Source organism: Lycium ferocissimum, chromosome 11, assembly GCF_029784015.1.
Source record: "Lycium ferocissimum isolate CSIRO_LF1 chromosome 11, AGI_CSIRO_Lferr_CH_V1, whole genome shotgun sequence".
Lineage (NCBI taxonomy): Eukaryota > Viridiplantae > Streptophyta > Magnoliopsida > Solanales > Solanaceae > Lycium > Lycium ferocissimum.
The window spans coordinates 42,311,765-42,325,890 of NC_081352.1; positions in this window are offsets into that span (position 1 = coordinate 42,311,765).

Below are 14,126 nucleotides of genomic sequence, written 5' to 3' on the forward strand. Positions count from 1 at the left end.
ACATTTTGACCGCAAAATATGACACACCTATATAACGGAACTTTTATAGAACTCTTTTGGTTAAGAACTTTTATATAACTGATCATTCGGTTAAAAAACTCACATTTTAAAAATGCCTAATTCAAGATGCTTCATTAAAAAATAATAATACATCATTCTTTACAAGAAGAAAACACTTAAGATTCACAATTCAAGACAATTCGAATACATCAAAAAGAATTAAAATACATTCATAAAATCATGAGGTTCTTCAACCATGAGAGGCTCTTCCACTATGAGAGGTTTTTCCAACACCAGAGGTACTTGCACCACCATGGCCCCGTAGGTTACACAAACGCTTAGCATGGCCAAACTCCTTACACGTTGAGCACCTTCGAGAGTATATCATATCCGGAACATCCATTTGATTGGGAATCCGAGTTCGTGCGTTAACACACAATTTACGGATATACTCTTTGTTAGCAATCATTGAAAAATGGCTCGTTTGGCCAATAAGCCTCATCACCAAATGGGTAGAAACTACCGGCATACGCATTAAGATAACTTTTGACGCTATATTCTGATGCCACATAATTTGATACCCTTTTCCCAATTGCTTCGAAACACGTGATGGCATGAGAACACGACATGTGGTATGATTGTCACTTACCACAACAACACGTTCTCGTCATCTCATAAACGGTATGAATGTTACCTCCCCGACCTTGGTAATAACCTGTCCTGACTTCAAATACATGTTCAGCATAGTTATACTCTGCCATCTTGTGTAGCTCACATTTTTTCCTATGATGCTCGAACATTTTTACAGGATTTGGCATCCATTTCCCACCATCTGCTAATATGGCTTTGGCCTGTTTTGTTCTAGCCACAAACTATTCCACAACTTGCTTGTAAATCATTCTCACCATTGCAGTAACGGGCAGCCCCCGTGTAGATTTTAGCAAACCATTGAATGATTCCGAGCTGTTTGTTGTTAGCATCCCCATCTCCTGCCTTCATCCGCATGTAGTGTCCATTTGTAAATGTCGATTTTCTTCAACCAATCCTATGCTTCCGGCTTCACTACCTTGATTATCTCCATCCGTGCAAGAAACTTTTTTTCTTCATGCGCTATTGCAGCCGCTCACATCAATTTGTTTAGTGTGTTGTTTTTTAAAGGCCGTTTGAAAATTTGCCTTTATGTGCCTTAAACTAAAGCGATGGTAAGCAAAGGGAGGCTGCCACCCCGCCAAATGAAGCATATTGTTCAGTATGGCCTGATGTCGATCAGATAGCATGCATATGCATGCCCATACGATCCTTAATAACATATCGCCTCAAATGTGTCAAAAATATCCCCCATGTCTCGTTGCTCTTGTTAGAAGCAATGGAGAAAGCAAGAGGGAATATCGACCCATTGGCATCTATTCCTACTGCAATCAGTAGCTTGACGTCGTATATCCCGTACACATGCATGCCATCTATGGTTATGACTGGTTGGCAATGAGCAAAACCATCAATGCATGGTTTGAATGTCCAAAACACAAAATTGAAAATATTACCAGCTACACAAAGTTGGGTGTCGAGCTTTCACTCTACAACAGTACCAGGATTGAATTTTTAAAGAGCTGCCATATACCTCGCCAACTGCTGGAAAGACCCCTCCCATCTACCATAAATCATCTCAAAAGCGCGCCCACGCCCGAGATATACCTTTATCTTGCTTATCGTTTTACAATATACTCTCTTAACATTTCTAATGCAATCTTTGATGGGGATCCTGGACAAGTTTAAACAAACAACATTTAGCAATGATAATTTAATTGATGTTAAAATTATAATGAACTTAGTCGATTAGGTTACCTTGGGGTTTTGGCAACGTCAACAAGTAACACTTGAGCAATCATATTTGTATCTAAATTAAAATGATCTGCTCGATTCTTTTCCATGTCACAAGTGTGACGTGGGTGGAATTTTGTGATTATCCACATACTATCATGAGTAGCAATATCCCGAAACATCCATTGATAACCTTGATACTGTCTTCTGCAAACCAGTCTCCATATCTTTCGGGTTGAATCATCAACCCTAAACTCCCTCATTTCCTTGAGCTATAGATTTTGACGGCCCTTTGCAATGCATTTTTGGATTCGAACATCATGCCTTTTGCAAGGTGGACTTCATCAGTTACAAGATTGACCGTTTTTTTCCACAATTTTTGGCGAATTGGATCATTTTCTCTGGTGAAGACAAAGGCATTGGCACGACCTTGAAGATTGTCAAGATATGGAATCAAATCAGAATGCCACTAAATTGGGCTTTCTGCCAGCAGTTCTTGCTAGTGTGACCGACTTTGCATCATTTCTACTAACTGTTGTTCCTGCCTATAAGGATGAACATCAACCTCATTATCTGATATATTTACGTTGTCATCATTGGATACCTCTGCATTCGATATATCATCGCTATCACTCGATGATGTTTCTATATGATTTGAATAATCAGCAGCATCTAGTAAAGACCTCTTCCTACACGAAAAATAGGTAACATATTTTAAATACCAACATCAAAATATATATGGATTATTTAATATCAAGGTGATGAACTTTCCGATAATGATCAATATTGTCAGGGTTTGGAGAAAGATCAACTGCACCGAAATCAACGTATGGTACCACTGGCGAGTTTTGTGAATAATTTTCACTACAGAGGCGCGATTCAAGTATTGTAAATACTAAACATCAAAACACTTATATTATTTAATTAACAAAAAGTATACCTACCGATAATAATCAGCTGCACCGAACTGAGAGGATTGCCCAATATTACATATATCAGGTGTATAATCCCTAAAAAGATACAAAAAAACATTACTATTACCATACGTATAATAAAATAAACATGTGCTACTACACAAAATAATAATTAAAAAAATGGATATTTACTAATTTTCATCGGAATTTTGATTAAATTGCTGGCTTAGAGTTTCCAGCGGCACTTGATGTCACGCCCCGAACCATGACCTAGGCATAATACGACACTCGATGCCTAACTGCATGTGACCGAGCGAACCCATAGGCTGGCTGAATCAACATGTGATATCAAAACATGCAATAATAAGGAAATAAGACCAACACATGCTGATCTACTAAAAGTCTAGCTGAAAAATATACTAAATGCGAAAAATACAGGTTTAAGTCTGAATATATGCACAAACAACCAACAAGGCTAATACATGAAAGACTGCTAATATCTGACTGACTGAACTATTTCTATGAAGCTTCTACGAATACTGAAAAGCTAATTATCTAAAACTAGAAAGACTAAAAGCAGGATAACGCCCCGGAGGAAGTGGGGCTCACCAATTAGTTGATACGAGCGGTCCTAGTTAGCTGGATTGTCAACCTGTACGATGCAGGCCCCCAAGCAATAAAAAGGACATCAGCACATTTGAATTGTACTGGTATGTAAAGTAACTAAAAGAAGAAATATAAGTACTGAAACTGAACTAAACAGGAAGGCAAGAATCTGAAGTACTCCCTGTTCAAAATGAAGAATCACATGTATGACTGTAAATATAAACTGTGGCCTAGGGCCCAAATAATGTGCACAAAAGCTGTGGCCTCAGGCCCAAGTAATACGTATGCATAAACTGTGGCCTAGGGCCCAAAATTACAGATACAGGTGTTTAATATTAAACAATTTACAAGATAACCGAGATCGGCTATACCGATAGCATGATAATGCATTTCGATTATGAAACTTAAACAAATAGCGATTATATACTAAGCGAGACTCATGTGATGTAAATACACAAGTCTATAATAATTACATACTGAGTTCATGATATTCAAAGTGATCACCATGAACGAATTATGAAACTATAACCCTAGAAGATATCAATTCTACAACTATTCAAGAAAATAGGGCTAAGCTGTATTCAGAGTCAAATTACTGATAAGCATGTAGAATGAGGCTTAAGGAGAATCATAAATGTTCCCTAATGTGGATAGTTAGCCTCACATACCTTAGCTTCTTCACAATCCACAATAAAAGTCTGAATCTTTGAGAAGAATCCCAAAAGCTTGTGTCTCAAACCTTGAATATGGGTTTACTTGAAAACCCTAGGTTAAGAACAATAATTTCTCATTTAATATTCATGAATATATGTCGGAATTCACTTGGAATGATTAGAATAGACTTACCTTGGTATTCTAATGGTAGGGAGAGAAGAACTTCATACTAGGGCTTGAAGAATGTGAAAAACTGATTTTTAGAAGCTAAGTGTTGTATTTATACAAGTCGCTCGTCCCCAGGCCTTGCTTTGTGAGAATTTAGACGCGCCAGGCCATCTGGGGGCGTCACAAACCAGTAAAGTGAGGCCAAAGGTGAGGATTTTGGCGAGCTTGACTTTCTCGCCTCGCGAGGATTTTGGCGAGCCCGGACTGCTCTCAGTAAAACAGCCATAATTTTTAGTAGAGATGTCTGATTTACCTCTATAATATACCGTTGGAAAGGTATTTCAAAGGGCTACAACTTTTATTTTAATGTTTTCTCAAATTCTTAATAGATTTTCACTAAATTGGGATGGAAGGCAGACCTACTCAAAACTTAGCCGATTCTATCGAATCTGAGCACCTCTCTATTAGCCATTTTGAGACGATCATATCTCCTTGATCCGGACTCTGATTGGCCTGATCCTTATATGCCTGGAAAGGTATTTCTATTACTACAACTTTCATTAAGGAACCTTTTCCAAATTCTCAACGAATCAAGGTGTTATGGTTGCCCGAAGTAGGCCCCTCAGCCGCTTTCGCAAAACATTCAAACCTTCAAATTTCGTCTGAAACTATAATGATACGGGTCTAACCTTTATTTTAAGATACGGATGTTACACTTGACCACTCAAAATGTCTCCATAAGAACTCAAGTTCGTATAAGTGTTACCATGAGTAGGCTGGACTTGAGGGACTTCTTGAAGAGTCCTGGCCTAGACTTCACTACGACTGTGAGGTATCTTTTCAACATACATTTCAAGAACATTGAGGTTGATTAACCCCCTATATTGTTCCGGCGCCCTCAAATATTCCCTCAAAGACTCATCATCAATGATAGTCCACTCCCCATAAAGCACTAAACCTTGCGGAGCAATGGATATTAGATATCTGCCTATTACAAATAATTCATACTCACGATTACTTTTCATTCTTTTGTGTATGGCATTGAGTAATGTTTCGTAATCCAAGGTAGTTGGAAACTTAACATGGTATTGTGGTTTAATACTATAACGAACATTATTATTATTATCATGAAGAATCTCTCCATCCCAAAATAAAGAAACCTTAACAGTTGAAAGAGGAGAGGCTACTTTTTTTTATGAAATTTGGAGTTGGGTTTTTTATCCAAGATCTTGAAAAAGATGACTTAAACTTATGAAATGGATGAGCCTTTACCTCATCCAAAATTCATATTAGATAGAAAAAATGTGAGCTAAAAGTGAACATTTAAAAAAGCGATGTCATTCTGAAAACTCATATTTTGCGCATTTAGATATTGCACAATATAAGGGTGTCATATAAAATGGTCAAAAGCAAGCATAGTGTTGTCAAATCAAGGATGTCATTCTGAAAACTCATAGTTTGCGCATCCAAATGTTGTGCAATATAAGTGTGTCATATAAAGCGGTAAAAAGCGACCATAATGTTGTCAAATCAAGGATGTTATTCTGAAAACTCATATTTTGCTCATCAAAATGTTGTGCAATATAAGTTTGTCATATAAAGCGGCAAAAGCGACCACAGTGTTGTCAAATCAAGGATGTCATTATGAAAACTCATATTTTGCGCATCAAAATGTTACGCAATATAAGTATGTCATATAAAGTGGTCAAAGGTGACCATAGTCTTTGTCAAATCAAGGATGTCATTCTGAAAGCTCATATTTTGCGCATTTAAATGTTGCGTAATAAAGTGTCATATAAAGCGGTAAAAAACGAGCATAGTGTTGTCAAATCAAGGAGTAGTATATAACATGAATGACGAACAACTAGCATTCATATTAAAACGAGTTATTATGTCAATTTGGAACCAATTTTCTGATATTGGTTCTATTACATGTTTTACCCCAGCAAACATACTTGCAGCAATGGGTAGGACATGGGAACTAGATGAGGATGAGTTTAAATACTCAAATAACCCAAACCACAAATACAATCAAGAATACAATAATACAATAAGAGCTGAGTGAAATTGACATGTTAGGGAGGCTAAAATGCTAAAACAAAACTTGAGGGCACTCGAACTCAAACGTCAAAAAAGTCGTGCTATGTCAATGCCTCGTGGTACACCACGAGAGTTCAATTTTGCTCTTAACCGTTTTTGCGAAGAGAACAATCAGATGAAAATACGTTGCCTCAGGGTAGAATTTGGTCAACATGGATACGTCAAATTTAGATCCAAGTAGGATTCGAACTGTGAGATGTCCGATGAAGATGATTCCCCGTGATCCTATTAATATATTTTTTTATAACAAAAGTAGATAGGTAGGGTCATAATGACGACCCCAAGGGTAGTTTGCAACTATATAAGTAGCCTTTCATTTGTTATTAAACTACAACATATTCAATGTCGAGTAGTAGAAATGTAGATTGGTCGGTATTCCTTCCAAATGATTCGAATAGCAGTGGTGATGAAAGCTCAAATCATTGCAGCTATTCTGGTGAATCGAGTTATCTTGATAACAATGAATTCAAGACAGACGATTTGAAACCCCACCTTCTTATAGAGCGCAATGATGATTTTTGCAATGTGAAATATTCAGATCCGCGAGAATATTATTACGGTTTATGCCGAGAATGGGCATATCGGCATGCTGAATCAGGACGTCTTGTTCGTGACTTGAAAAATCTCAACGCTCAAATCCCAACAAGATTCTCAATGACCATGCCTCGAACTGATCCACATTCTTGCGAGGTTGCCGTACAAAGCATTAGAAAAACAAACAACAAAATGCTAGCAAGACGTTGTAGATTTTACATGCTAAAGTTAGCCGAAGAACAAGCATCATCAACGGGTAGAGAACTAACATCTACAGAAAGAAGATATGTCTTAAGAAACCCAAAATATTATTCTGAGGACAATATTGAAGGCTTCTATTCTGATGATTATTAGGGGTTATTTTGGTTCACTTGCTTAGTTTTTGGGTCATTTAAGTTCCGAACTCATGATTTAGTTTGTATTTCTAATTTATGATGAAGTCATCAATTTGAAGAAAATTAGTATGTTTTTAATTTGCTTTGATTGTTATAGTCTATAATTAATTTATATAAGCTTCTTAGAGTTAATAATACATAAAAAGTTCAACAATTCACAATTTTAAAGAAAACACAAATAAATTAATACATAAAAGGTGCCGATAACATAATACATGAAAATCTACAACTAGTAAAAACAGAATACATAAAATAACAAAAAAATACATAGAAATAATAAACTTAATAAACAAAATACATAGAAATAATAAGCAACAACAAGATGCACAAATAATCTTCCAAGATTTCAGTTTTTCTTTCAAAGCATTTTTCTCGTGTTGAGTGTCTCTAAGGTTAGCCTTAATTTTTTTTTTTTTTTGTTTTTCTTTGGATTCTTTTAGCAAGACCTCCAAAAGGTCAATTTTTTCTTGAGCTTCCATAAGCTTAAACTGCAAGTCAAACTTCACGGTATCTCTAGTGATACGTGAGGTCGCGGTATCTCTATCAACAGGAGGCTTTTTAAACTTCGCCGTTACCGTTTTATCCATGGAAATGCTATCTTCCCATAGAAAATATTTGCAACCATTCATATCCTATAAACATTACAAGAAAATAAGCTTTTGAAAGTAAAATATGTAGATAATGTGAAAAAAATTTAAACCCTAAAAACTTGTAAAAACACTTACTTCGGGCACTTTACAACGCCAAAAACGATGACCCGGATTATCTTGGGTCCTTGATGTTCTTAGCTTACAATAATAACCGCATTCACAAACATTGGGTTTTATAGCAAAGTTTGACGTTTTGGAGCTTTGAGACATGATTTTCGGGGGGCTAAAATATGTTGAAAGAGTAAAAATGGAGGAGGTGAAAAGTGACTTGAAAATGGTGAAGTATTAGGATTTATATTAAGGGAATTTTACATAAATGACTACACTTTGGGGGTTTAAAATATGCCATAGCTACAGTTTCAATATTTACATTGCGTAGCTACAGTTTCCCGCCGTATTCAAAAAATGGCTCTTTGTATTCATAAAACGGCTTTAGTTGTATTCATGAATACGACGAATAATAAAAAATTTCAAAAATTCTTTTCTTTGTATTCAAGTCATATGTATTCAACTCAAATTTGTATTCATGTCAAATGCATTCAACTCAGTTGTATTCATCTATAGCTACTTTTACATTGTATTCACTTTATTGTATTTAAAAATCAGTGGTATTCAAACAACATAAATACAAAAAATATTGTATTCAACTTGTTGCATACAAATTTTTTTTAGTGAAGGCAGCAAGTAATACACTAAAAAACTGAATACATGAAATAAATTTCACTCTATTCATTTGTATACGCTTCAAAATTCATTGTATTCATTTGTATACAAGAAAATAAAATTAACGAATACACTCAAAACTGAATACAAGAAATAAAAATTCCGGCCAAATTCGGCCGGATACGGTTATTTCCATCCGGATATGACCTGCACGGAGTTGTAAGCCGTCGCCGTCGCCGTCGGAGGAGAGAGAGACGGCGAACAACAACAACAACCACGGCCAACAAAGAATAACACGAACTCAACAACAACAAAGTTAGCATAGATTGGCCATCTGTTGAAGATACAAAAATCAACACAGATCCAAAAAATCAACACAGATCCATACAAATCCGAGAATAAGATCTTCAAATCAAACCGTAAATGCAACTTAAAGTAGCGTAGTAGCCGATCTTTTGTTCGCATTTTCACGGCTTGATAAATTGGGCCTCTCTCCCAATCGTGATTCGAGGGCATCTTGATGCATGCCGAAACCGGATGTCATTGCCCTTTTGTTTGACGTTAGCTTCTTAGAATCCATCTCTGTTTGACCAAAGCGTGTAGAAGACGGATCGTTGTTGGGAGAGAGAGCAGACGACGTTAGAGAGAGAGAGAGAGGGTGGAGGAGTACGTTAGAGAGAGGAGGAGAAGGAGAGAGGAGGAGGTAGCTAATAAGTGTCATTAACATACAACTTTTAGCTATGAGGAGTAATTAATATAAACTATAGCTACTAAATATAATTATCTACACTAGTTTGTCACACCATGTAGATTTCCCTTATATTAACCCCTATTGCGCATGAATTGCCTGCGCAAAAGATAGTAATGTAACATTTTTTTTTTAGTGGGTATTTTGGTTCACTTGCTTAGTTTTGGGGTCATTTAAGTTCCAGACTCTTCAAATTATACATTCTTTTAAGGTTTCCTTGTCACTCCATGTTACAAGTCCTTCATTACTATTTCTTTTTTATTTTGACTTTTAATTGCTTTGTTTGTCAGGACAGCTAGCTGGCTAGTGACTGTTTCAACTTCGACTTAATTGTACAAACATGAAACATCGACTTAATTGTACAAACATGTTGCCTTGTTGGAAATTTTAAACATCCACGAGTTTGTTTATCGTAGATAAGACATGTTCCAACTTTTTAAATGAAGCAGGAATCTAAACTCACCAGTAGTTGGGATTTTAAACTTAGGAATTTATCACCCCGTTTTCATTCGGTATTCGATATTCTGCTTTGAAACTCTAATTAGTTAGAATTTGCTTGTTAGATCTATTAAAGGGGAAAATAGACCTATTAAAGGGGAAAAGCATGCTTTTCTATCATAAATTTTCTCATTTTTAAAATTCAAATCTGAGACTTTTGATTAAAAGTGAAGAAATTTTATCTATAACAACACAACCCTCGGCGATAAATTATATTGCCTACTGAATTGTTAAATATATGATGACGACTTAAGAGAATAATTCTCAGTGCTTAAATCATTGAGAAAGTACATTTAAATTAAATGCAATTGGATGTACAACTTTAGTCAATTGTTAGCATGACATCCTTGCACAGTTGCACTAGTTGACTTCTTAAAATAAAGGACTTGTTTCCATTAACGTTATAATAAGCATACAACAGCAGATTAACTGGTCAACTGATGCACATCTTGTTTGTAATTTCTGAATATGGAATCTTATATTTTTTTTTTAAAACATCAATTAAGGTGGTGTTTAAATTGACTAAAAACATCCATCGATTGTTTATGATAAGTTTTCGTACTGACGAGTATTTTCATTAGAAAATACAAAAAAAGAAAGAGAAGAAGATTAAATGAACAACAATTAACATTTAACACTGAAACTCGAATCATGCTATTACATTTTAAATTGGACATTTTTTACTGACCTTATATCTTATATATTCGAATGAAATCAAGAGTAATTTCCAACTTATTTGGCTATATTTCTCTTCTGTACCAACCATTTCAGTTTGGCCATATATAATAATATTTCATTATTAGCAAATAGTAACTAGTTTGACCGCTAGTATTTGTAAATGGTGAACTTCAATGTTTGAGATATTACTAATAGAATATTTGAAAAAAATATTATTTGATAAGTATTTCAAGTAATATTATTAACGAAGGCTTGTGTTGGGATGAATAGAATCACTTCACCGTTAATCACATGTCTCAAGTTTGAGCTTTAGAAATGAAAAAATATCTTTATAAGGAGAGCTTCTTTTTTTAATAAGTCTAATTACATAGTGCGAAACCAAATTAATCGGCCCTAAAAACAAGTAACGGCTAAAAGTGATATTTATGTCCTATTACATATGTCCTGTGCACCTCTTACGTACGTTGTATGCTTATGTCACCTCTTCCCACGTATGTCTATGTAACCCCTTCCTATCTATATGCTTATGCCTATTTAATTAATTATTGTCTCCTTGATGCTTCAGTTATAATAATAAGTACAAACTTGACCACCAAACCGGTCCTGCGGAATTAATTTAATTTCAGTTTTCTACATCTATATGTAAGTCATGTTTTTTATTAATGTCAACGACGACCCCTTAATTTCTCTTAGTATAAATTATCTTCTCATTATCGTGCATTTTCAACCGGTAGGTTTTATAATATACATAGATTTTAATTAATTAGCTATAGAGTAAATTAAGTGAATTAATTTGAAAGACAATGGAAGAGTCTCTGCTTCCTGTATCGAGTTTAGAATGCAGATCAGATGATATTGCTAATGGACAGCCTTATCAGAAAGCTGCTGCTTTCGTTGATCTTGTACGTCCTTTTTCTCTCTTTTCACTTCTCCTCCTTTTGTTTGCATTTCCACAGACCACAATATACCACATGCAGGCTTTGGTTATATATGGAAGGCCGGGAGCGTCGGAAATGGTAAAGTTGTCTTTGTGTAAATGTATAGGTCACGAGTCCAAGTAGTGGAATTGGCCACTAATTTTTGTGTCAGGGTATCTTTGCTAACATTACACTAGCTCCCTTAGAGTATGACCCTTTCCCGAACCCTTCGTAAATTCGAAATGGTTCGTGCATCGAGCTGCCACTCAATACTTGAAGCTATCTTGACAATAATAGTTTGTTATCTTGTTGAGTTGTAGAAAAGGACTCAATTGTATATCTATAGGGCAGAACTGTTTTTTTTTTTTTTTTTTTTTTTTTTTTTAAATAAGTAGTTTGTTCTAATTTATTTCTGCGTACTTACCAAATATTAAAAAATACTTAGGGCTCTAGTCGTACTCGTACATGCTGCCTGAGCTTGCAGGGTATTAGAGTGTCCCACATTAATTAGTGTTATCTCCTCATATGGTTATAGAAGATGAGAGGTAGTTTTTGGAGTAGATTAGGCGCAAGTATACTTTTTATTGATAATGTTGACGTTATAGTTCTAGTAATAGTTTGGCGAGAAATTAATCAATGGGAAAAATACAGCCTAATGCCTTTTTGTTAGTTAACGTGAATTGAGATGAACAAATGAAGAAGACGTGTGAGGAAGGAGTATCGATGGTATTCAATAATGTGTTGAATATACAATGGTATACAGTGTTTATATACTGATATACAGAGACAGTTTCTACCTAGCGAACTAACTAATTTTTGGACTTCACATAGTTAGTTAAATAACTAACTTCCGGAACTGGTAAAAAGACTAATCTGCCCTTCTATATTTTAACAGAGTGATCTAGTTTACAAAATATGTACTAAATGTACCGGTTTTGTATATTTATACTTATAATATACATAATCAGTGTATAAGTTTTATATATTTCGATCATATTGGTAAATAAGTTTGGTTGAACTGTAGATATTAGTAAGTTTCCCTTAATTAATTCCCTAAGTTAATACATGCATGCAGGCTGAAGATGGTGTTGGTTTACCAGAAGAAATTCTTGAGGGATCCAACTTTGAAAAGGCAGCACCATTATACTTCATGTTTAATTATGTTCACTTAGTGGGGAAATTTAATTCAATCTTTCTAGTTCTTCTCAACTTCTTTGAGGTTTGTTCTTCAGTTCCCTCTTTGGCTGTTAATTAGTCAAATTGGTAATATTATCACACTAATTGTTCTTAATTAGTTTCACTGATTTTCTCAGAAACCACTTTGGTGTTTTAATTAAGCATTTAGCTGAGTCTTGCAACAACAGAGACTACTATTATCTAGGAGAGTTGCCATATTTGACTGGTACCCAGTCCCTTATATATGAGGTAAGGTTCATTACTTGAAAAAAGAAATTAATAACAGATAGATTCTGTAGCTAAATAGCAAAATCTGTCGCTAATCCTATTTAACAATAAATTATCATAAAATTCTGTTAGCTATAAGTTTATGACCAATTTAACGACAGATTAGTGACACAAGTTCATAGCTAATTTTAGTTTTTTCTTGTTTTGTAATGGTTATTGTGGAACTGTTGGTTAATTTGTTTGTTAAATTAATTATGAGTCTTAGATATGTAAAGCTACAAGCTAATCTTTTAAATAAACTTATTGTTCCTGGATTTACAATTTTTTTTTTTTTTGAACTGTTTTGTGCAGGGTGTTACTCTTCTAATTCTTACTAGACGGCCTATGCCCGTGCTGCGCACGGGCCCAACACTTTAGATTATAGTGCATCTATGTGTATATAGTTGTGTTTGGATAGTGAATATATATATATATATATATATATATATATTATGTTCAAAACACGATTAATATAACATTGTAGTTTGTGCTCCGTATCTAAAACTTTATTATATTAATGTTTGCTACGAATACAAAATCGGCAAATTTATTAATATTTTTTAAAAGAGAAGACTTGTTTAAAAAGAAACTATTTTCCTCTCTTTGAGATAAAACAATAGCAATATTTAAGCATCAGTTGATACTTTCAATTTTAATTCTATTAATTTAAAGGTGTAAAATACTTATTATTTTTTATCAAATTTTGATTTGGATAATTCTAATTCAAATTATTAAATTAATTTTACTTGTTTAAAACGAAACAAAGTAGAAATTGATTTTCTATTTAAACGAAGAAATACTATTTTTTAATTTTTGGTAAATATTCTCGGTTTAGCTCATTACTTGTCATGTTGTCTTTTGCATAGTTTTTTTAAGAAAACGTTGATTAGAATTATAATTTGACATTTACCTTATTCATTATTTGATCTTCATTTGGTATATTTTTTTTTACGACATTAATCTCTTTTCACATTTATTAGAGTAAGAATAAAAATAAAAAAGTAATTAAATTCTATCTTATTTTAAAATATAAATATTTTAAGTATATTTATTTTAGTAAACATAACAAATAAATCACATGGCGGAATAGCAAAAAAAAAAAAAAAAAAAATTGTATGGTTTGACTACTTAACCTTTTGAAGAAAAGAATTTCATTTGCTCCCACTAATGGATTGATACGCACGTGGCAATGAATCCATCAGTATTGACTTAATGAGATACTTTAGAAATTATATGAATATTGTTTGATTTTTTAATATGGGGTGCACCTTTTTTTTTGGAAATTATTAATTTGCACTATTTTTATGCATATATATATATATACACACACTATGTTCAAA